This window comes from Pseudophryne corroboree, unplaced genomic scaffold (genome assembly GCF_028390025.1).
Source record: "Pseudophryne corroboree isolate aPseCor3 unplaced genomic scaffold, aPseCor3.hap2 scaffold_428, whole genome shotgun sequence".
NCBI classification, from domain to species: domain Eukaryota; kingdom Metazoa; phylum Chordata; class Amphibia; order Anura; family Myobatrachidae; genus Pseudophryne; species Pseudophryne corroboree.
In genome coordinates, this window is record NW_026970060.1 from 115674 (window position 1) to 138345 (window position 22672).

The following is a 22672-nucleotide window of genomic DNA, read 5'->3' on the forward strand; positions in this document are numbered from 1 at the left end:
ACATCACCATATGCAAATCCATCTGCTGCAGGCCTTCCCCCAGGAATGCTTGTACTAGTTGTTGCATTTGGTTTGTTGTTTGGGGGTGCTTCAGTATTAGGCAGCCTTCTGCCCTCCCATGTTCATCTGAAAATATGTGTTCTCCCTGCAGTTGTTGTCCCCAGATGAGAGTTCCCTTGTGCTGCCTCAGTTGAATCTCCTTTACTTGACAGAGATGTGCCTGAGCAGCGGCCCTCACCAGCCCTATCCCAAATCATACTTATTTTGCATAGGAGATACCATGGTCATGAAGATTGTTCTCCCAGGGTGAGGTTCATTCATTGCATTCTGGGTATGATGACCCCTGTGATTTCCCCAAATGTGGGAAACTCGACTGCATTATTTGTGGTAGTGGGGGACTGTGTTTGTGCTTTCCTCTGGTCAGCTCTGGTAAAAGTCAGATTTCTTTGTCTCAGATCTTCCTCTAGCCTTGTTCCTCTTTCAAGAGTTCCCTTGTGCTGCCTCAGTTGGATCTCCTTCACTTGACAGGGGGGTGCCCGAGCAGCGACCCTCCCCAGCTCTAGCCCAACTCCTACTTACCTGCCAGGTGAGATACTATGATCATGAAGGTGCTACTCCCAGGGCAAGGCTCACCCATTGCACTCTGGGTGTGCTGCTCCTGCAATTTCCCCAAATGTGGGACACTTGACTGCATAATTTGTGTTTCCCCTGGTCGGCTCTCGTATAATTCAGATCTCTTTGTCTCAGGTCTCTCTCCAGTATAGTTTGCTGTCTGTTTCCACTTCTCTTTTCTTGAGCCGCTCCCTTCTATGCCCTTGCGCACTATCCTGACTTCTCCCGTCTGCTTACTTTGTGCCTTCCAATGCACAATGCAAACTACAGGTAGTGCTGCAGGGCCCACACCCTTTTACTTGCCTTACAGAGCAGCTCTGGAGCTGTTACAGTGCCCAGCTGCTGCAAGAAATCAGCTTGAATGCTTCAGGGGCTGGAGCATAGCCAACATGAGCCCCACACCGAAGGAGGGTGGAGGTGTTTAATGCGAACTAGAGGTCATCCAAGCGCCGCAAAAGGCCGCCATGCCCTGCACGCCCCTTTTCTCTTTTTTGATATGCAGACGAGGGTTGAAGCCAACTTTGACCCACTGCTTGGATGGCATTACCATATGCAAATCAATCTGCTGCAGGCCTTCCCCCAGGAATGCTTGCACTAGTTGTTGCATTTGGTTTGTTGTTTGGGGGTGCTTCAGTATTAGGCAGCCTTCTGCCCTCCCATGTTCATCTGAAAATATGTGTTCTCCCTGCAGTTGTTGTCCCCAGATGAGAGTTCCCTTGTGCTGCCTCAGTTGAATCTCCTTTACTTGACAGAGATGTGCCTGAGCAGCGGCCCTCCCCAGCCCTATCCCAAATCATACTTATTTTGCATAGGAGATACCATGGTCATGAAGATTGTTCTCCCAGGGTGAGGTTCATTCATTGCATTCTGGGTATGCTGACCCCTGTGATTTCCCCAAATGTGGGAAACTCAACTGCATTATTTGTGGTAGTGGGGGACTGTGTTTGTGCTTTCCTCTGGTCAGCTCTGGTAAAAGTCAGATTTCTTTGTCTCAGATCTTCCTCTAGCCTTGTTCTTCTTTCGAGAGTTCCCTTGTGCTGCCTCAGTTGGATCTCCTTCACTTGACAGGGGGGTGCACGAGCAGCGACCCTCCCCAGCTCTAGCCCAACTCCTATTTACCTGCCAGGTGAGATACTATGATCAGGAAGGTGCTTCTCCCAGGGCAAGGCTCACCCATTGCACTCTGGGTGTGCTGCTCCTGCGATTTCCCCAAATGTGGGACACTTGACGGCATAATTTGTGTTTCCTCTGGTCGGCTCTCATATAATTCAGATCTCTTTGTCTCAGGTCTTTCTCCAGCCTAGTTTGCTGTCTGTTTCCACTTCTCTTTTCTTGAGCCGCTCCCTTCTATGCCCTTGCGCACTATCCTGACCTCTCCCGTCTGCTTACTCTGTGCCTTCCAACGCACAATGCATACTACAGGTAGTGCTGCAGGGCCCACACCCTTTTACATGCTTTACAGAGCAGCTCTGGAGCTGTTACAGTGCCCAGCTGCTGCAAGAAATCATCTTGAATGCTTCAGGGGCTGGGGCATAGCCAACATGAGCCCCACACCGAAGGAGGGTGAAGATGTTTAATGCGAATTAGGGGTCATCCAAGCGCCACAAAAGGACGCCATGCCCTGCACATCCCTTTTTTCTTTTCATATGCAGACGAGGGTTGAAGCCAACTTTGACCCACTGCTTGGATGACATCACCATATGCAAAACCATCTGCTGCAGGCCTTCCCCCAGGAATGCTTGCACTAGTTGTTGCATTTGGTTTGTTGTTTGGGGGTGCTTCAGTATTAGGCAGCCTTCTGCCCTCCCATGTTCATCTGAAAATATGTGTTCTCCCTGCAGTTGTTGTCCCCAGATGAGAGTTCCCTTGTGCTGCCTCAGTTGAATCTCCTTTACTTGACAGAGATGTGCCTGAGCAGCGGCCCTCCCCAGCCCTATCCCAAATCATACTTATTTTGCATAGGAGATACCATGGTCATGAAGATTGTTCTCCCAGGGTGAGGTTCATTCATTGCATTCTGGGTATGCTGACCCCTGTGATTTCCCCAAATGTGGGAAACTCAACTGCATTATTTGTGGTAGTGGGGGACTGTGTTTGTGCTTTCTTCTGGTCAACTCTGGTAAAAATCAGATTTCTTTGTCTCAGATCTTCCTCTAGCCTTGTTCCTCTTTCGAGAGTTCCCTTGTGCTGCCTCAGTTGGATCTCCTTCACTTGACAGGGGGGTACCCGAGCAGCGACCCTTCGCAGCTCTAGCCCAACTCCTACTTACCTGCCAGGTGAGATACTATGATCATGTAGGTGCTTCTCCCAGGGCAAGGCTCACCCATTGCACTCTGGGTGTGCTGCCCCTGTGATTTCCCCAAATGTGGGAAACTTGACTGCATAATTTGTGTTTCCCCTGGTCGGCTCTCGTATAATTCAGATCTCTTTGTCTCAGGTCTCTCTCCAGCCTAGTTTGCTGTCTGTTTCCACTTCTCTTTTCTTGAGCCGCTCCCTTCTATGCCCTTGCGCACTATCCTGACTTCTCCCGTCTGCTTACTTTGTGCCTTCCAACACACAATGCAAACTACAGGTAGTGATGCAGGGCCCACACCCTTTTACTTGCCTCACAGAGCAGCTCTGGAGCTGTTACAGTGCCCAGCTGCTGCAAGAAATCAGCTTGAATGCTTCAGGGGCTGGGGCATTGCCAACATGAGCCCCACACCGAAGGAGGGTGGGGGTGTTTAATGCGAACTAAGGGTCACCCAAGCGCCGCAAAAGGCCGCCATGCCCTGCACGCCCCTTTTCTCTTTTCATATGCAGACGAGGGTTGAAGCCAACTTTGACCCACTGCTTGGATGGCATTACCATATGCAAATCAATCTGCTGCAGGCCTTCCCCCAGGAATGCTTGCACTAGTTGTTGCATTTGGTTTGTTGTTTGGGGGTGCTTCAGTATTAGGCAGCCTTCTGCCCTCCCATGTTCATCTGAAAATATGTGTTCTCCCTGCAGTTGTTGTCCCCAGATGAGAGTTCCCTTGTGCTGCCTCAGTTGAATCTCCTTTACTTGACAGAGATGTGCCTGAGCAGCGGCCCTCCCCAGCCCTATCCCAAATCATACTTATTTTGCATAGGAGATACCATGGTCATGAAGATTGTTCTCCCAGGGTGAGGTTCATTCATTGCATTCTGGGTATGCTGACCCCTGTGATTTCCCCAAATGTGGGAAACTCGACTGCATTATTTGTGGTAGTGGGGGACTGTGTTTGTGCTTTCCTCTGGTCAGCTCTGGTAAAAGTCAGATTTCTTTGTCTCAGATCTTCCTCTAGCCTTGTTCTTCTTTCGAGAGTTCCCTTGTGCTGCCTCAGTTGGATCTCCTTCACTTGACAGGGGGGTGCCCGAGCAGCGACCCTCCCCAGCTCTAGCCCAACTCCTACTTACCTGCCAGGTGAGATACTATGATCAGGAAGGTGCTTCTCCCAGGGCAAGGCTCACCCATTGCACTCTGGGTGTGCCGCTCCTGCGATTTCCCCAAATGTGGGAAACTTGACTGCATAATTTGTGTTTCCTCTGGTCGGCTCTCGTATAATTCAGATCTGTTTGTCTCAGGTCTCTCTCCAGCCTAGTTTGCTGTCTGTTTCAACTTCTCTTTTCTTGAGCCGCTCCCTTCTATGCCCTTGCGCATTATCTTGACTTCTCCCATCTGCTTACTTTGTGCCTTCCAATGCACAATGCGAACTACAGGTAGTGCTGCAGGGCCCACACCCTTTTACTTGCCTTACAGAGCAGCTCTGGAGCTATTACAGTGCCCAGCTGCTGCAAGTAATCAGCTTGAATGCTTCATGGGCTGGGGCATAGCCAACATGAGCCCCACACCGAAGTAGGGTGGAGGTGTTTAATGCGAACTAGGGGTCATCCAAGCGCCGCAAAAGGCCGCCATGCCCTGCACGCCCCTTTTCTCTTTTCATATGCAGACGAGGGTTGAAGCCAACTTTGACCCACTGCTTGGATGACATCACCATATGCAAAACCATCTGCTGCAGGCCTTCCCCCAGGAATGCTTGTACTAGTTGTTGCATTTGGTTTGTTGTTTGGGGGTGCTTCAGTATTCGGCAGCCTTCTGCCCTCCCATGTTCATCTGAAAATATGTGTTCTCCCTGCAGTTGTTGTCCCCAGATGAGAGTTCCCTTGTGCTGCCTCAGTTGAATCTCCTTTACTTGACAGAGATGTGCCTGAGCAGCGGCCCTCACCAGCCCTATCCCAAATCATACTTATTTTGCATAGGAGATACCATGGTCATGAAGATTGTTCTCCCAGGGTGAGGTTCATTCATTGCATTCTGGGTATGCTGACCCCTGTGATTTCCCCAAATGTGGGAAACTCGACTGCATTATTTGTGGTAGTGGGGGACTGTGTTTGTGCTTTCCTCTGGTCAGCTCTGGTAAAAGTCAGATTTCTTTGTCTCAGATCTTCCTCTAGCCTTGTTCCTCTTTCAAGAGTTCCCTTGTGCTGCCTCAGTTGGATCTCCTTCACTTGACAGGGGGGTGCCCGAGCAGCGACCCTCCCCAGCTCTAGCCCAACTCCTACTTACCTGCCAGGTGAGATACTATGATCATGAAGGTGCTACTCCCAGGGCAAGGCTCACCCATTGCACTCTGGGTGTGCTGCTCCTGCAATTTCCCCAAATGTGGGACACTTGACTGCATAATTTGTGTTTCCCCTGGTCGGCTCTCGTATAATTCAGATCTCTTTGTCTCAGGTCTCTCTCCAGTATAGTTTGCTGTCTGTTTCCACTTCTCTTTTCTTGAGCCGCTCCCTTCTATGCCCTTGCGCACTATCCTGACTTCTCCCGTCTGCTTACTTTGTGCCTTCCAATGCACAATGCAAACTACAGGTAGTGCTGCAGGGCCCACACCCTTTTACTTGCCTTACAGAGCAGCTCTGGAGCTGTTACAGTGCCCAGCTGCTGCAAGAAATCAGCTTGAATGCTTCAGGGGCTGGGGCATAGCCAACATGAGCCCCACACCGAAGGAGGGTGGAGGTGTTTAATGCGAACTAGAGGTCATCCAAGCGCCGCAAAAGGCCGCCATGCCCTGCACGCCCCTTTTCTCTTTTTTGATATGCAGACGAGGGTTGAAGCCAACTTTGACCCACTGCTTGGATGGCATTACCATATGCAAATCAATCTGCTGCAGGCCTTCCCCCAGGAATGCTTGCACTAGTTGTTGCATTTGGTTTGTTGTTTGGGGGTGCTTCAGTATTAGGCAGCCTTCTGCCCTCCCATGTTCATCTGAAAATATGTGTTCTCCCTGCAGTTGTTGTCCCCAGATGAGAGTTCCCTTGTGCTGCCTCAGTTGAATCTCCTTTACTTGACAGAGATGTGCCTGAGCAGCGGCCCTCCCCAGCCCTATCCCAAATCATACTTATTTTGCATAGGAGATACCATGGTCATGAAGATTGTTCTCCCAGGGTGAGGTTCATTCATTGCATTCTGGGTATGCTGACCCCTGTGATTTCCCCAAATGTGGGAAACTCAACTGCATTATTTGTGGTAGTGGGGGACTGTGTTTGTGCTTTCCTCTGGTCAGCTCTGGTAAAAGTCAGATTTCTTTGTCTCAGATCTTCCTCTAGCCTTGTTCTTCTTTCGAGAGTTCCCTTGTGCTGCCTCAGTTGGATCTCCTTCACTTGACAGGGGGGTGCACGAGCAGCGACCTTCCCCAGCTCTAGCCCAACTCCTATTTACCTGCCAGGTGAGATACTATGATCAGGAAGGTGCTTCTCCCAGGGCAAGGCTCACCCATTGCACTCTGGGTGTGCTGCTCCTGCGATTTCCCCAAATGTGGGACACTTGACGGCATAATTTGTGTTTCCTCTGGTCGGCTCTCATATAATTCAGATCTCTTTGTCTCAGGTCTTTCTCCAGCCTAGTTTGCTGTCTGCTTCCACTTCTCTTTTCTTGAGCCGCTCCCTTCTATGCCCTTGCGCACTATCCTGACCTCTCCCGTCTGCTTACTTTGTGCCTTCCAACGCACAATGCATACTACAGGTAGTGCTGCAGGGCCCACACCCTTTTACATGCTTTACAGAGCAGCTCTGGAGCTGTTACAGTGCCCAGCTGCTGCAAGAAATCATCTTGAATGCTTCAGGGGCTGGGGCATAGCCAACATGAGCCCCACACCGAAGGAGGGTGGAGATGTTTAATGCGAATTAGGGGTCATCCAAGCGCCACAAAAGGACGCCATGCCCTGCACATCCCTTTTTTCTTTTCATATGCAGACGAGGGTTGAAGCCAACTTTGACCCACTGCTTGGATGACATCACCATATGCAAAACCATCTGCTGCAGGCCTTCCCCCAGGAATGCTTGCACTAGTTGTTGCATTTGGTTTGTTGTTTGGGGGTGCTTCAGTATTAGGCAGCCTTCTGCCCTCCCATGTTCATCTGAAAATATGTGTTCTCCCTGCAGTTGTTGTCCCCAGATGAGAGTTCCCTTGTGCTGCCTCAGTTGAATCTCCTTTACTTGACAGAGATGTGCCTGAGCAGCGGCCCTCCCCAGCCCTATCCCAAATCATACTTATTTTGCATAGGAGATACCATGGTCATGAAGATTGTTCTCCCAGGGTGAGGTTCATTCATTGCATTCTGGGTATGCTGACCCCTGTGATTTCCCCAAATGTGGGAAACTCAACTGCATTATTTGTGGTAGTGGGGGACTGTGTTTGTGCTTTCTTCTGGTCAACTCTGGTAAAAATCAGATTTCTTTGTCTCAGATCTTCCTCTAGCCTTGTTCCTCTTTCGAGAGTTCCCTTGTGCTGCCTCAGTTGGATCTCCTTCACTTGACAGGGGGGTACCCGAGCAGCGACCCTTCGCAGCTCTAGCCCAACTCCTACTTACCTGCCAGGTGAGATACTATGATCATGTAGGTGCTTCTCCCTGGGCAAGGCTCACCCATTGCACTCTGGGTGTGCTGCCCCTGTGATTTCCCCAAATGTGGGAAACTTGACTGCATAATTTGTGTTTCCCCTGGTCGGCTCTCGTATAATTCAGATCTCTTTGTCTCAGGTCTCTCTCCAGCCTAGTTTGCTGTCTGTTTCCACTTCTCTTTTCTTGAGCCGCTCCCTTCTATGCACTTGCGCACTATCCTGACTTCTCCCGTCTGCTTACTTTGTGCCTTCCAACACACAATGCAAACTACAGGTAGTGCTGCAGGGCCCACACCCTTTTACTTGCCTCACAGAGCAGCTCTGGAGCTGTTACAGTGCCCAGCTGCTGCAAGAAATCAGCTTGAATGCTTCAGGGGCTGGGGCATTGCCAACATGAGCCCCACACCGAAGGAGGGTGGGGGTGTTTAATGCGAACTAAGGGTCACCCAAGCGCCGCAAAAGGCCGCCATGCCCTGCACGCCCCTTTTCTCTTTTCATATGCAGACGAGGGTTGAAGCCAACTTTGACCCACTGCTTGGATGGCATTACCATATGCAAATCAATCTGCTGCAGGCCTTCCCCCAGGAATGCTTGCACTAGTTGTTGCATTTGGTTTGTTGTTTGGGGGTGCTTCAGTATTAGGCAGCCTTCTGCCCTCCCATGTTCATCTGAAAATATGTGTTCTCCCTGCAGTTGTTGTCCCCAGATGAGAGTTCCCTTGTGCTGCCTCAGTTGAATCTCCTTTACTTGACAGAGATGTGCCTGAGCAGCGGCCCTCCCCAGCCCTATCCCAAATCATACTTATTTTGCATAGTAGATACCATGGTCATGAAGATTGTTCTCCCAGGGTGAGGTTCATTCATTGCATTCTGGGTATGCTGACCCCTGTGATTTCCCCAAATGTGGGAAACTCGACTGCATTATTTGTGGTAGTGGGGGACTGTGTTTGTGCTTTCCTCTGCTCAGCTCTGGTAAAAGTCAGATTTCTTTGTCTCAGATCTTCCTCTAGCCTTGTTCTTCTTTCGAGAGTTCCCTTGTGCTGCCTCAGTTGGATCTCCTTCACTTGACAGGGGGGTGCCCGAGCAGCGACCCTCCCCAGCTCTAGCCCAACTCCTACTTACCTGCCAGGTGAGATACTATGATCAGGAAGGTGCTTCTCCCAGGGCAAGGCTCACCCATTGCACTCTGGGTGTGCCGCTCCTGCGATTTCCCCAAATGTGGGAAACTTGACTGCATAATTTGTGTTTCCCCTGGTCGGCTCTCGTATAATTCAGATCTCTTTGTCTCAGGTCTTTCTCCAGCCTAGTTTGCTGTCTGTTTCCACTTCTCTTTTCTTGAGCCGCTCCCTTCTATGCCCTTGCGCACTATCCTGACCTCTCCCGTCTGCTTACTTTGTGCCTTCCAACGCACAATGCATACTACAGGTAGTGCTGCAGGGCCCACACCCTTTTACATGCTTTACAGAACAGCTCTGGAGCTGTTACAGTGCCCAGCTGCTGCAAGAAATCATCTTGAATGCTTCAGGGGCTGGGGCATAGCCAACATGAGCCCCACACCGAAGGAGGGTGGAGATGTTTAATGTGAATTAGGGGTCATCCAAGCGCCACAAAAGGACGCCATGCCCTGCACATCCCTTTTTTCTTTTCATATGCAGACAAGGGTTGAAGCCAACTTTGACCCACTGCTTGGATGACATCACCATATGCAAATCCATCTGCTGTAGGCCTTCCCCCAGGAATGCTTGTACTAGTTGTTGCATTTGGTTTGTTGTTTGGGGGTGCTTCAGTATTAGGCAGCCTTCTGCCCTCCCATGTTCATCTGAAAATATGTGTTCTCCCAGCAGTTGTTGTCCCCAGATGAGAGTTCCCTTGTGCTGCCTCAGTTGAATCTCCTTTACTTGACAGAGATGTGCCTGAGCAGCGGCCCTCCCCAGCTCTATCCCAAATCATACTTATTTTGCATAGGAGATACCATGGTCATGAAGATTGTTCTCCCAGGGTGAGGTTCATTCATTGCATTCTGGGTATGCTGACTCCTATGATTTCCCCAAATGTGGGAAACTCGACTGCATTATTTGTGGTAGTGGGGGACTGTGTTTGTGCTTTCCTCTGGTCAGCTCTGGTAAAAGTCAGATTTATTTGTCTCAGATCTTCCTCTAGCCTTGTTCTTCTTTCGAGAGTTCCCTTGTGCTGCCTCAGTTGGATCTCCTTCACTTGACAGGGGGGTGCCCTAGCATCAACCCTCCCCAGCTCAAGCCCAACTCCTACTTACCTGCCAAGTGAGATACTATGATCATGAAGGTGCTTCTCCCAGGGCAAGGCTCACCCATTGCACTCTGGGTGTGCTGCTCCTGCGATTTCCCCAAATGTGGGAAACTTGACTGCATAATTTGTGTTTCCCCTGGTCAGCTCTCGTATAATTCAGATCTGTTTGTCTCAGGTCTCTCTCCAGCCTAGTTTGCTGTCTGTTTCAACTTCTCTTTTCTTGAGCCGCTCCCTTCTATGCCCTTGCGCATTATCTTGACTTCTCCCATCTGCTTACTTTGTGCCTTCCAATGCACAATGCGAACTACAGGTAGTGCTGCAGGGCCCACACCCTTTTACTTGCCTTACAGAGCAGCTCTGTAGCTATTACAGTGCCCAGCTGCTGCAAGTAATCAGCTTGAATGCTTCATGGGCTGGGGCATAGCCAACATGAGCCCCACACCGAAGTAGGGTGGAGGTGTTTAATGCGAACTAGGGGTCATCCAAGCGCCGCAAAAGGCCGCCATGCCCTGCACGCCCCTTTTCTCTTTTCATATGCAGACGAGGGTTGAAGCCAACTTTGACCCACTGCTTGGATGACATCACCATATGCAAATCCATCTGCTGCAGGCCTTCCCCCAGGAATGCTTGTACTAGTTGTTGCATTTGGTTTGTTGTTTGGGGGTGCTTCAGTATTAGGCAGCCTTCTGCCCTCCCATGTTCATCTGAAAATATGTGTTCTCCCTGCAGTTGTTGTCCCCAGATGAGAGTTCCCTTGTGCTGCCTCAGTTGAATCTCCTTTACTTGACAGAGATGTGCCTGAGCAGCGGCCCTCCCCAGCCCTATCCCAAATCATACTTATTTTGCATAGGAGATACCATGGTCATGAAGATTGTTCTCCCAGGGTGAGGTTCATTCATTGCATTCTGGGTATGCTGACCCCTGTGATTTCCCCAAATGTGGGAAACTCGACTGCATTATTTGTGGTAGTGGGGGACTGTGTTTGTGCTTTCCTCTGGTCAGCTCTGGTAAAAGCCAGATTTCTGTGTCTCAGATCTTCCTCTAGCCTTGTTCTTCTTTCGAGAGTTCTCTTGTGCTGCCTCAGTTGGATCTCCTTCACTTGACAGGGGGGTGCCCGAGCAGCGACCCTCCTCAGCTCTTGCCCAACTCCTACTTACCTGCCAGGTGAGATACTATGATCATGAAGGTGCTTCTCCCAGGGCAAGGCTCACCCATTGCACTCTGTGTGTGCTGCTCCAGCAATTTCCCCAAATGTGGGAAACTCGACTGCATAATTTGTGTTTCCCCTGGTCGGCTCTCGTATAATTCAGATCTCTTTGTCTCAGGTCTCTCTCCAGCCTAGTTTGCTGTCTGTTTCCACTTCTCTTTTCTTGAGCCGCTCCTTTCTATGCCCTTGCGCACTATCCTGACTTCTCCCGTCTGCTTACTTTGTGCCTTCCAACGCACAATGCGAACTACAGGTAGTGCTGCAGGGCCCACACCCTTTTAGTTGCCTTACAGAGCAGCTCTGGAGCTGTTACAGTGCCCAGCTGCTGCAAGAAATCAGCTTGAATGTTCTTCGTTGATTGATGGAAGAAACATCTAACAAAAACTCTCCAGATTATTGACTTTTTAAAGTTTTTCTAGGAAACGTTCTAGATGAATGCTTATTAGCGTTTGTCAGAATGTACGTTTGCAAAGTGTCACTGTGGCGTAATCAGTTAGAGTGTTCGGTTATTATCCAAAAGGTTGGTGGTTCAATCCCACCCAGGGACGTAATTTACCTTGTTATCAGATTTTGGTGATCTTTAAGTAGACAAGTCAAAATTTCAAACCCCCTCTTGTGGTGTAGGGTACCTGGCCTTCTCTGATGTAATCAGAGTTAGATTTGATTAAGTGATTTTATAAAAAAAAACAGCTAGGAAGCACAATTTAGCAGTGGGTTGCAGAGAAAAAGAAATATGCTGGCAAAAAAATCCAATTGAGTGATTAAACAGCTCTTCATTTTCTGGCTTTATTTTTATGCTAACAAATTTGTTCTCTGAAAAGTGTCCACAAAGCCAAGTATCTGATTAACACCTTTGTAGGGATGGTTTTTCACCTATTACTAAATTAAACTTGCTTCATTGGAAAGGCAGCAAGATGCATCGTCATTTCAATATCTACTGAAATAATACAGGTTGACACCAGGAAACATTAACGCCACTGCATCCTTGCTGCTTTCTCATGTGGAAGTCTGTTTAATGTGAAAACAAGGTGATATCTAATTAGCATACAGGTAAGGAATTAAGAAAATCTTTATTTAAGGGTGAAGATGTTTCTCACAAAATCGTTGCCCCAATGCATCATTGAAATTCAAGCTGGAAAGATGATTTTAATATATCACTTGTACATTTTGTATTGCTCTTCTGGTGACAATGTAGTTTGTTTTTGTCAATTACCATTTTAATAATAGGGTAAAGAAAATTAAGTGGATTTTTGAAAGAAAACAATACTGTCAATATACTATTAAACAAATTAAAATGGTAAAAGTTATTGTACTTTAAGTAAAAATAAAAGAGCTAAAATATCAATCCCAATTTTGGATTACTTTAATTAAAAAAAAATGCATATAGCAGAGGGTAGTTTCAATCTGCCTACCTCTGGGTTATCGGCCCAGCATGCTTCCATTGCAGTACTCTGCTGCACATGTAAGTGCAAGAGATCCTGAAGCACTCACTCATCATGGGAAAGTACCAATGTGTTTCTTCGTTGGTTGATGGAAGAAACATCTTACAAAAACTCTCCAGATTATTGACTTTTTAAAGTTTTTCTAGGAAACGTTCTAGATGAATGCTTATTAGCCTTTGTCAGTATGAACTTTTTGCAAAGTGTCTCTGTGGCGCAATTGGTTAGTGTGTACGGCTATTAACCAAAAGGTTGGTGGTTAAATCCTACCCAGGGACGTAATTGACCTTGTGATCAGATTTTGGTGATATTTAAGTAGACAAGTCAAAATTTCAAACCCCCTCTTATTGTGTAGGGTACCTAGCCTTCTCTGATGTAATCAGAGTTAGATTTGATTCAGTGATTTTATAAAAACAGCTAGGAAGCACAATTTATCAGTGGGTTGCAGAGAAAAAGAAATATGCTGGCAAAAAAATCCAATTGAGTGATTAAACAGCTCTTCATTTTCTGGCTTTATTTTTATGCTAACAAATTTGTTCTCTGAAAAGTGTCCACAAAGCCAAGTCTCTGATTAACACCTTTGTAGGGATGGTTTTTCACCTATTACTAAATTAAACTTGCTTCATTGGAAAGGCAGCAAGATGCATCCTCATTTCAATGTCTACTGAAATAATACAGGTTGACACCAGGAAACATTAACGCCACTGCATCCTTGCTGCTTTCTCATGTGGAAGTCTGTTTAATGTGAAAACAAGGTGATATCTAATTAGCACACAGGTAAGGAATTAAGAAAATCTTTATTTAAGGGTGAAGATGTTTCTCACAAAATCGTTGCCCCAATGCATCATTGAAATTCAAGCTGGAAAGATGATTTTAATATATCACTTGTACATTTTGTATTGCTCTTCTGGTGACAATGTAGTTTGTTTTTGTCAATTACCATTTTAATAATAGGGTAAAGAAAATTTAGTGGATTTTTGAAAGAAAACAATACTGTCAATATACTATTAAAACAAATTAAAATGGTAAAAGTTATTGTACTTTAAGTAAAAATAAAAGAGCAAAAATATCAATCCCAGTTTTGGATTACTTTAATTAACAAAAAAAAATGCATATAGCAAAGGATAGTTTCAATCTGCCTACCTCTGGGTTATGGGCCCAGCATGCTTCCATTGCAGTACTCTGCTGCACATGTAAGTGCAAGAGATCCTGAAGCACTCACTCATCATGGGAAAGTACCAATGTGTTTCTTCGTTGGTTGATGGAAGAAACATCTTACAAAAACTCTCCAGATTATTGACTTTTTAAAGTTTTTCTAGGAAACGTTCTAGATGAATGCTTATTAGCCTTTGTCAGTATGTACTTTTGCAAAGTGTCTCTGTGGTGCAATTGGTTAGTGTGTAAGGCTGTTAACCAAAAGGTTGGTGGTTCAATCCCACCCAGGAATGTAATTGACCTTGTGATCAGATTTTGGTGATATTTAAGTAGACAAGTCAAAATTTCAAACCCCCTCTTATTGTGTAGGGTACCTGGCCTTCTCTGATGTAATCAGAGTTAGATTTGATTCAGTGATTTTATAAAAAACAGCTAGGAAGCACAATTTAGCAGTGGGTTGCAGATAAAAAAAATATGCTGGCAAAAAAATACAATTGAGTGATTAAACAGCTCTTCATTTTCTGGCTTTATTTTTATGCTAACAAATTTGTTCTCTGAAATGTGTCCACAAAGCCAAGTCTCTGATTAACACCTTTGTAGGGATGGTTTTTCACCTATTACTAAATTAAACTTGCTTCATTGGAAAGGCAACAAGATGCATCCTCATTTCAATGTCTACTGAAATAATACAGGTTGACACCAGGAAACATTAACGCCACTGCATCCTTGCTGCTTTCTCATGTGGAAGTCTGTTTAATGTGAAAACAAGGTGATATCTAATTATCACACTGGTAAGGAATTAAGAAAATCTTTATTTAAGGGTGAAGATGTTTCTCACAAAATCGTTGCCCCAATGCATCATTGAAATTCAAGCTGGAAAGATGATTTTAATATATCACTTGTACATTTTGTATTGCTCTTCTGGTGACAATGTAGTTTGTTTTTGTCAATTACCATTTTAATAATAGGGTAAAGAAAATTAAGTGGATTTTTGAAAGAAAACAATACTGTCAATATACTATCAAAACAAATTAAAATGGTAAAAGTTATTGTACTTTAAGTAAAAATAAAAGAGCCAAAATATCAATCCCAGTTTTGGATTACTTTAATTAACAAAAAAAAAATGCATATAGCAAAGGATAGTTTCAATCTGCCTACCTCTGGGTTATGGGCCCAGCATGCTTCCATTGCAGTACTCTGCTGCACATGTAAGTGCAAGAGATCCTGAAGCACTCACTCATCATGGGAAAGTACCAATGTGTTTCTTCATTGGTTGATGGAAGAAACATCTTACAAAAACTCTCCAGATTATTGACTTTTTAAAGTTTTTCTAGGAAACGTTCTTGATGAATGCTTATTAGCCTTTGTCAGTATGTACTTTTTCTCTGTGGTGCAATTGGTTAGTGTGTAAGGCTATTAACCAAAAGGTTGGTGGTTCAATCCCACCCAGGAACGTAATTGACCTTGTGATCAGATTTTGGTGATATTTAAGTAGACAAGTCAAAATTTCAAACCCCCTCTTATTGTGTAGGGTACCTGGCCTTCTCTGATGTAATCAGAGTTAGATTTGATTCAGTGATTTTATAAAAAACAGCTAGGAAGCACAATTTAGCAGTGGGTTGCAGAGAAAAAAAATATGCTGGCAAAAAAAAATCCAATTGAGTGATTAAACAGCTCTTCATTTTCTGGCTTTATTTTTATGCTAACAAATTTGTTCTCTGAAAAGTGTCCACAAAGCCAAGTCTCTGATTAACACCTTTGTAGGGATGGTTTTTCACCTATTACTAAATTAAACTTGCTTCATTGGAAAGGCAGCAAGATGCATCCTCATTTCAATGTCTACTGAAATAATACAAGTTGACACCAGGAAACATTAACGCCACTGCATCCTTGCTGCTTTCTCATGTGGAAGTCTGTTTAATGCGAAAACAAGGTGATATCTAATTAGCACACAGGTAAGGAATTAAGAAAATCTTTATTTAAGGGTGAAGATGTTTCTCACAAAATCGTTGCCCCAATGCATCATTGAAATTCAAGCTGGAAAGATGATTTTAATATATCACTTGTACATTTTGTATTGCTCTTCTGGTGACAATGTAGTTTGTTTTTGTCAATTACCATTTTAATAATAGGGTAAAGAAAATTAAGTGGATTTTTGAAAGAAAACAATACTGTCAATATACTATTAAAACAAATTAAAATGGTAAAAGTTATTGTACTTTAAGTAAAAATAAAAGAGCCAAAATATCAATCCCAGTTTTGGATTACTTTAATAAAAAAAAAAAAAGCATACAGCAGAGGATAGTTTCAATCTGCCTACCTCTGGGTTATGAGCCCAGCATGCTTCCATTGCTGTACTCTGCTGCACATGTAAGTGCAAGAGATCCTGAAGCACTCACTCATCATGGGAAAGTACCAATGTGTTTCTTCGTTGGTTGATGGTAGAAACATCTTACAAAAACTCTCCAGATTATTGACTTTTTAAAGTTTTTCTAGGAAACGTTTTAGATGAATGCTTATTAGCCTTTGTCAGTATGCCCTGTCGCAAAGTGTCTCTGTGGCGCAATCAGTTAGTGTGTACGGCTATTAACTAAAAGGTTGGTGGTTCAATCCCACCCAGGGATGTAATTGATCTTGTTATCAGATTTTGGTGATCTTTAAGTAGACAAGTCAAAATTTCAAACCCCCTCTTATGGTGTAGGGTACCTGGCCTTCTCTGATGTAATCAGAGTTAGATTTGATTCATTGATTTTATAAAAACAGCTAGGAAGCACAATTTAGCAGTGGTTTGCAGAGAAAAAAAATATGCTGGCAGAAAAATCCAATTGAGTGATTAAACAGCTCTTCATTTTCTGGCTTTATTTTTATGCTAACAAATTTGTTCTCTGAAAAGTGTCCACAAAGCAAAGTCTCTGATTAACACCTTTGTAAGGATGGTTTTTCACCTATTACTAAATTAAACTTGCTTCATTGGAAAGGCAGCAAGATGCATCCTCATTTCAATGTCTACTGAAATAATACAAGTTGACACCAGGAAACATTAACGCCACTGCATCCTTGCTGCTTTCTCATGTGGAAGTCTGTTTAATGCGAAAACAAGGTGATATCTAATTAGCACACAGGTAAGGAATTAAGAAAATCTTTATTTAAGGGTGAAGATGTTTCTCACAAAATCGTTGCCCCAATGCATCATTGAAATTCAAGCTGGAAAGATGATTTTAATATATCACTTGTACATTTTGTATTGCTCTTCTGGTGACAATGTAGTTTGTTTTTGTCAATTACCATTTTAATAATAGGGTAAAGAAAATTAAGTGGATTTTTGAAAGAAAACAATACTGTCAATATACTATTAAAACAAATTAAAATGGTAAAAGTTATTGTACTTTAAGTAAAAATAAAAGAGCCAAAATATCAATCCCAGTTTTGGATTACTTTAATTAACAAAAAAAAAGCATATAGCAAAGGATAGTTTCAATCTGCCTACCTCTGGGTTATGGGCCCAGCATGCTTCCATTGCAGTACTCTGCTGCACATGTAAGTGCAAGAGATCCTGAAGCACTCACTCATCATGGGAAAGTACCAATGTGTTTCTTCATTGGTTGATGGAAGAAACATCTTACAAAAACTCTCCAGATTATTGACTTTTTAAAGTTTTTCTAGGAAACGTTCTTGATGAATGCTTATTAGCCTTTGTCAGTATGTACTTTTTCTCTGTGGTGCAATTGGTTAGTGTGAAAGGCTATTAACCAAAAGGTTGGTGGTTCAATCCCACCCAGGAACGTAATTGACCTTGTGATCAGATTTTGGTGATATTTAAGTAGACAAGTCAAAATTTCAAACCCCCTCTTATTGTGTAGGGTACCTGGCCTTCTCTGATGTAATCAGAGTTAGATTTGATTCAGTGATTTTATAAAAAACAGCTAGGAAGCACAATTTAGCAGTGGGTTGCAGAGAAAAAAAATATGCTGGCAAAAAAAAATCCAATTGAGTGATTAAACAGCTCTTCATTTTCTGGCTTTATTTTTATGCTAACAAATTTGTTCTCTGAAAAGTGTCCACAAAGCCAAGTCTCTGATTAACACCTGTGTAGGGATGGTTTTTCACCTATTACTAAATTAAACTTGCTTCATTGGAAAGGCAGCAAGATGCATCCTCATTTCAATGTCTACTGAAATAATACAAGTTGACACCAGGAAACATTAACGCCACTGCATCCTTGCTGCTTTCTCATGTGGAAGTCTGTTTAATGCGAAAACAAGGTGATATCTAATTAGCACACAGGTAAGGAATTAAGAAAATCTTTATTTAAGGGTGAAGATGTTTCTCACAAAATCGTTGCCCCAATGCATCATTGAAATTCAAGCTGGAAAGATGATTTTAATATATCACTTGTACATTTTGTATTGCTCTTCTGGTGACAATGTAGTTTGTTTTTGTCAATTACCATTTTAATAATAGGGTAAAGAAAATTAAGTGGATTTTTGAAAGAAAACAATACTGTCAATATACTATTAAAACAAATTAAAATGGTAAAAGTTATTGTACTTTAAGTAAAAATAAAAGAGCCAAAATATCAATCCCAGTTTTGGATTACTTTAATAAAAAAAAAAAAAGCATACAGCAGAGGATAGTTTCAATCTGCCTACCTCTGGGTTATGAGCCCAGCATGCTTCCATTGCTGTACTCTGCTGCACATGTAAGTGCAAGAGATCCTGAAGCACTCACTCATCATGGGAAAGTACCAATGTGTTTCTTCGTTGGTTGATGGTAGAAACATCTTACAAAAACTCTCCAGATTATTGACTTTTTAAAGTTTTTCTAGGAAACGTTTTAGATGAATGCTTATTAGCCTTTGTCAGTATGCCCTTTCGCAAAGTGTCTCTGTGGCGCAATCAGTTAGTGTGTACGGCTATTAACTAAAAGGTTGGTGGTTCAATCCCACCCAGGGATGTAATTGATCTTGTTATCAGATTTTGGTGATCTTTAAGTAGACAAGTCAAAATTTCAAACCCCCTCTTATGGTGTAGGGTACCTGGCCTTCTCTGATGTAATCAGAGTTAGATTTGATTCATTGATTTTATAAAAACAGCTAGGAAGCACAATTTAGCAGTGGTTTGCAGAGAAAAAAAATATGCTGGCAGAAAAATCCAATTGAGTGATTAAACAGCTCTTCATTTTCTGGCTTTATTTTTATGCTAACAAATTTGTTCTCTGAAAAGTGTCCACAAAGCAAAGTCTCTGATTAACACCTTTGTAAGGATGGTTTTTCACCTATTACTAAATTAAACTTGCTTCATTGGAAAGGCAGCAAGATGCATCCTCATTTCAATGTCTACTGAAATAATACAAGTTGACACCAGGAAACATTAACGCCACTGCATCCTTGCTGCTTTCTCATGTGGAAGTCTGTTTAATGCAAAAACAAGGTGATATCTAATTATCACACAGGTAAGGAATTAAGAAAATCTTTATTTAAGGGTGAAGATGTTTCTCACAAAATCGTTGCCCCAATGCATCATTGAAATTCAAGCTGGAAAGATGATTTTAATATATCACTTGTACATTTTGTATTGCTCTTCTGGTGACAATGTAGTTTGTTTTTGTCAATTACCATTTTAATAATAGGGTAAAGAAAATTAAGTGGATTTTTGAAAGAAAACAATACTGTCAATATACTATTAAAACAAATTAAAATGGTAAAAGTTATTGTACTTTAAGTAAAAATAAAAGAGCCAAAATATCAATCCCAGTTTTGGATTACTTTAATTAACAAAAAAAAAGCATATAGCAAAGGATAGTTTCAATCTGCCTACCTCTGGGTTATGGGCCCAGCATGCTTCCATTGCAGTACTCTGCTGCACATGTAAGTGCAAGAGATCCTGAAGCACTCACTCATCATGGGAAAGTACCAATGTGTTTCTTCATTGGTTGATGGAAGAAACATCTTACAAAAACTCTCCAGATTATTGACTTTTTAAAGTTTTTCTAGGAAACGTTCTTGATGAATGCTTATTAGCCTTTGTCAGTATGTACTTTTTCTCTGTGGTGCAATTGGTTAGTGTGAAAGGCTATTAACCAAAAGGTTGGTGGTTCAATCCCACCCAGGAACGTAATTGACCTTGTGATCAGATTTTGGTGATATTTAAGTAGACAAGTCAAAATTTCAAACCCCCTCTTATTGTGTAGGGTACCTGGCCTTCTCTGATGTAATCAGAGTTAGATTTGATTCAGTGATTTTATAAAAAACAGCTAGGAAGCACAATTTAGCAGTGGGTTGCAGAGAAAAAAAATATGCTGGCAAAAAAAAATCCAATTGAGTGATTAAACAGCTCTTCATTTTCTGGCTTTATTTTTATGCTAACAAATTTGTTCTCTGAAAAGTGTCCACAAAGCCAAGTCTCTGATTAACACCTGTGTAGGGATGGTTTTTCACCTATTACTAAATTAAACTTGCTTCATTGGAAAGGCAGCAAGATGCATCCTCATTCCAATGTCTACTGAAATAATACAAGTTGACACCAGGAAACATTAACGCCACTGCATCCTTGCTGCTTTCTCATGTGGAAGTCTGTTTAATGCGAAAACAAGGTGATATCTAATTAGCACACAGGTAAGGAATTAAGAAAATCTTTATTTAAGGGTGAAGATGTTTCTCACAAAATCGTTGCCCCAATGCATCATTGAAATTCAAGCTGGAAAGATGATTTTAATATATCACTTGTACATTTTGTATTGCTCTTCTGGTGACAATGTAGTTTGTTTTTGTCAATTACCATTTTAATAATAGGGTAAAGAAAATTAAGTGGATTTTTGAAAGAAAACAATACTGTCAATATACTATTAAAACAAATTAAAATGGTAAAAGTTATTGTACTTTAAGTAAAAATAAAAGAGCCAAAATATCAATCCCAGTTTTGGATTACTTTAATAAAAAAAAAAAAAGCATACAGCAGAGGATAGTTTCAATCTGCCTACCTCTGGGTTATGAGCCCAGCATGCTTCCATTGCTGTACTCTGCTGCACATGTAAGTGCAAGAGATCCTGAAGCACTCACTCATCATGGGAAAGTACCAATGTGTTTCTTCGTTGGTTGATGGTAGAAACATCTTACAAAAACTCTCCAGATTATTGACTTTTTAAAGTTTTTCTAGGAAACGTTTTAGATGAATGCTTATTAGCCTTTGTCAGTATGCCCTTTCGCAAAGTGTCTCTGTGGCGCAATCAGTTAGTGTGTACGGCTATTAACTAAAAGGTTGGTGGTTCAATCCCACCCAGGGATGTAATTGATCTTGTTATCAGATTTTGGTGATCTTTAAGTAGACAAGTCAAAATTTCAAACCCCCTCTTATGGTGTAGGGTACCTGGCCTTCTCTGATGTAATCAGAGTTAGATTTGATTCATTGATTTTATAAAAACAGCTAGGAAGCACAATTTAGCAGTGGTTTGCAGAGAAAAAAAATATGCTGGCAGAAAAATCCAATTGAGTGATTAAACAGCTCTTCATTTTCTGGCTTTATTTTTATGCTAACAAATTTGTTCTCTGAAAAGTGTCCACAAAGCAAAGTCTCTGATTAACACCTTTGTAAGGATGGTTTTTCACCTATTACTAAATTAAACTTGCTTCATTGGAAAGGCAGCAAGATGCATCCTCATTTCAATGTCTACTGAAATAATACAAGTTGACACCAGGAAACATTAACGCCACTGCATCCTTGCTGCTTTCTCATGTGGAAGTCTGTTTAATGCGAAAACAAGGTGATATCTAATTATCACACAGGTAAGGAATTAAGAAAATCTTTATTTAAGGGTGAAGATGTTTCTCACAAAATCGTTGCCCCAATGCATCATTGAAATTCAAGCTGGAAAGATGATTTTAATATATCACTTGTACATTTTGTATTGCTCTTCTGGTGACAATGTAGTTTGTTTTTGTCAATTACCATTTTAATAATAGGGTAAAGAAAATTAAGTGGATTTTTGAAAGAAAACAATACTGTCAATATACTATTAAAACAAATTAAAATGGTAAAAGTTATTGTACTTTAAGTAAAAATAAAAGAGCCAAAATATCAATCCCAGTTTTGGATTACTTTAATTAACAAAAAAAAAGCATATAGCAAAGGATAGTTTCAATCTGCCTACCTCTGGGTTATGGGCCCAGCATGCTTCCATTGCTGTACTCTGCTGCACATGTAAGTGCAAGAGATCCTGAAGCACTCACTCATCATGGGAAAGTACCAATGTGTTTCTTCGTTGGTTGATGGAAGAAACATCTTACAAAAACTCTCCAGATTATTGACTTTTTAAAGTTTTTCTAGGAAACGTTCTAGATGAATGCTTATTAGCCTTTGTCAGTATTTACTTCTGCAAAGTGTCTCTGTGGCGCAATCAGTTAGTGTGTACGGCTACTAACCAAAAGGTTGATGGTTCAATCACACCCAGGGACGTAATTGACCTTGTGATCAGATTTTGGTGATCTTTAAGTAGACAAGTCAAAATTTCAAACCCCCTGTTATGGTGTAGGGTACCTGGCCTTCTCTGATGTAATCAGAGTTAGATTTGATTCAGTGATTTTATTAAAACAGCTAGGAAGCACAATTTAGCAGTGGGTTGCAGAGAAAAAGAAATATGCTGGCAAAAAAATCCAATTGAGTGATTAAACAGCTCTTCATTTTCTGGCTTTATTTTTATGCTAACAAATTTGTTCTCTGAAAAGTGTCCACAAAGCCAAGTCTCTGATTAACACCTTTGTAGGGATGGTTTTTCACCTATTACTAAATTAAACTTGCTTCATTGGAAAGGCAGCAAGATGCATCCTCATTTCAATGTCTACTGAAATAATACAGGTTGACACCAGGAAACATTAACGCCACTGCATCCTTGCTGCTTTCTCATGTGGAAGTCTGTTTAATGTGAAAACAAGGTGATATCTAATTAGCACACAGGTAAGGAATTAAGAAAATCTTTAAGGGTGAAGATGTTTCTCACAAAATCGTTGCCCCAATGCATCATTGAAATTCAAGCTGGAAAGATGATTTTAATATATCACTTGTACATTTTGTATTGCTCTTCTGGTGACAATGTAGTTTGTT

At 42.5% G+C, this 22672-nt stretch overlaps 20 non-coding genes across 20 annotated transcripts; all 20 read left to right on the top strand.

The window, feature by feature from the left end:
• The first annotated feature begins 255 nt into the window (after window positions 1–255).
• On the top strand, window positions 256–419 carry LOC135025875 (U1 spliceosomal RNA). The gene has a single exon (XR_010222576.1). It is a non-coding gene; the product is annotated as a U1 spliceosomal RNA (small nuclear RNA).
• A 152-nt stretch (window positions 420–571) lies between these two features.
• On the top strand, window positions 572–734 carry LOC135025821 (U1 spliceosomal RNA). The gene has a single exon (XR_010222531.1). It is a non-coding gene; the product is annotated as a U1 spliceosomal RNA (small nuclear RNA).
• Window positions 735–1407: 673 nt separating this feature from the next.
• Window positions 1408–1571, top strand: LOC135025848 (U1 spliceosomal RNA). Its single transcript, XR_010222550.1, has one exon. It is a non-coding gene; the product is annotated as a U1 spliceosomal RNA (small nuclear RNA).
• A 152-nt stretch (window positions 1572–1723) lies between these two features.
• Window positions 1724–1886, top strand: LOC135025844 (U1 spliceosomal RNA). The gene has a single exon (XR_010222546.1). It is a non-coding gene; the product is annotated as a U1 spliceosomal RNA (small nuclear RNA).
• A 671-nt stretch (window positions 1887–2557) lies between these two features.
• On the top strand, window positions 2558–2721 carry LOC135025866 (U1 spliceosomal RNA). Its single transcript, XR_010222567.1, has one exon. It is a non-coding gene; the product is annotated as a U1 spliceosomal RNA (small nuclear RNA).
• Window positions 2722–2873: 152 nt separating this feature from the next.
• LOC135025829 (U1 spliceosomal RNA) lies at window positions 2874–3036 on the top strand. Its single transcript, XR_010222539.1, has one exon. It is a non-coding gene; the product is annotated as a U1 spliceosomal RNA (small nuclear RNA).
• A 671-nt stretch (window positions 3037–3707) lies between these two features.
• On the top strand, window positions 3708–3871 carry LOC135025851 (U1 spliceosomal RNA). The gene has a single exon (XR_010222553.1). It is a non-coding gene; the product is annotated as a U1 spliceosomal RNA (small nuclear RNA).
• A 152-nt stretch (window positions 3872–4023) lies between these two features.
• Window positions 4024–4186, top strand: LOC135025803 (U1 spliceosomal RNA). Its single transcript, XR_010222513.1, has one exon. It is a non-coding gene; the product is annotated as a U1 spliceosomal RNA (small nuclear RNA).
• Window positions 4187–4857: 671 nt separating this feature from the next.
• LOC135025852 (U1 spliceosomal RNA) lies at window positions 4858–5021 on the top strand. The gene has a single exon (XR_010222554.1). It is a non-coding gene; the product is annotated as a U1 spliceosomal RNA (small nuclear RNA).
• A 152-nt stretch (window positions 5022–5173) lies between these two features.
• LOC135025822 (U1 spliceosomal RNA) lies at window positions 5174–5336 on the top strand. Its single transcript, XR_010222532.1, has one exon. It is a non-coding gene; the product is annotated as a U1 spliceosomal RNA (small nuclear RNA).
• A 673-nt stretch (window positions 5337–6009) lies between these two features.
• Window positions 6010–6173, top strand: LOC135025849 (U1 spliceosomal RNA). Its single transcript, XR_010222551.1, has one exon. It is a non-coding gene; the product is annotated as a U1 spliceosomal RNA (small nuclear RNA).
• A 152-nt stretch (window positions 6174–6325) lies between these two features.
• On the top strand, window positions 6326–6488 carry LOC135025845 (U1 spliceosomal RNA). The gene has a single exon (XR_010222547.1). It is a non-coding gene; the product is annotated as a U1 spliceosomal RNA (small nuclear RNA).
• Window positions 6489–7159: 671 nt separating this feature from the next.
• On the top strand, window positions 7160–7323 carry LOC135025867 (U1 spliceosomal RNA). The gene has a single exon (XR_010222568.1). It is a non-coding gene; the product is annotated as a U1 spliceosomal RNA (small nuclear RNA).
• A 152-nt stretch (window positions 7324–7475) lies between these two features.
• LOC135025836 (U1 spliceosomal RNA) lies at window positions 7476–7638 on the top strand. Its single transcript, XR_010222544.1, has one exon. It is a non-coding gene; the product is annotated as a U1 spliceosomal RNA (small nuclear RNA).
• A 671-nt stretch (window positions 7639–8309) lies between these two features.
• LOC135025876 (U1 spliceosomal RNA) lies at window positions 8310–8473 on the top strand. Its single transcript, XR_010222577.1, has one exon. It is a non-coding gene; the product is annotated as a U1 spliceosomal RNA (small nuclear RNA).
• Window positions 8474–8625: 152 nt separating this feature from the next.
• Window positions 8626–8788, top strand: LOC135025815 (U1 spliceosomal RNA). The gene has a single exon (XR_010222525.1). It is a non-coding gene; the product is annotated as a U1 spliceosomal RNA (small nuclear RNA).
• Window positions 8789–9459: 671 nt separating this feature from the next.
• LOC135025873 (U1 spliceosomal RNA) lies at window positions 9460–9623 on the top strand. The gene has a single exon (XR_010222574.1). It is a non-coding gene; the product is annotated as a U1 spliceosomal RNA (small nuclear RNA).
• Window positions 9624–9775: 152 nt separating this feature from the next.
• On the top strand, window positions 9776–9938 carry LOC135025825 (U1 spliceosomal RNA). The gene has a single exon (XR_010222535.1). It is a non-coding gene; the product is annotated as a U1 spliceosomal RNA (small nuclear RNA).
• A 671-nt stretch (window positions 9939–10609) lies between these two features.
• On the top strand, window positions 10610–10773 carry LOC135025853 (U1 spliceosomal RNA). Its single transcript, XR_010222555.1, has one exon. It is a non-coding gene; the product is annotated as a U1 spliceosomal RNA (small nuclear RNA).
• A 152-nt stretch (window positions 10774–10925) lies between these two features.
• On the top strand, window positions 10926–11088 carry LOC135025846 (U1 spliceosomal RNA). The gene has a single exon (XR_010222548.1). It is a non-coding gene; the product is annotated as a U1 spliceosomal RNA (small nuclear RNA).
• The last annotated feature ends 11584 nt before the right edge of the window (window positions 11089–22672 follow it).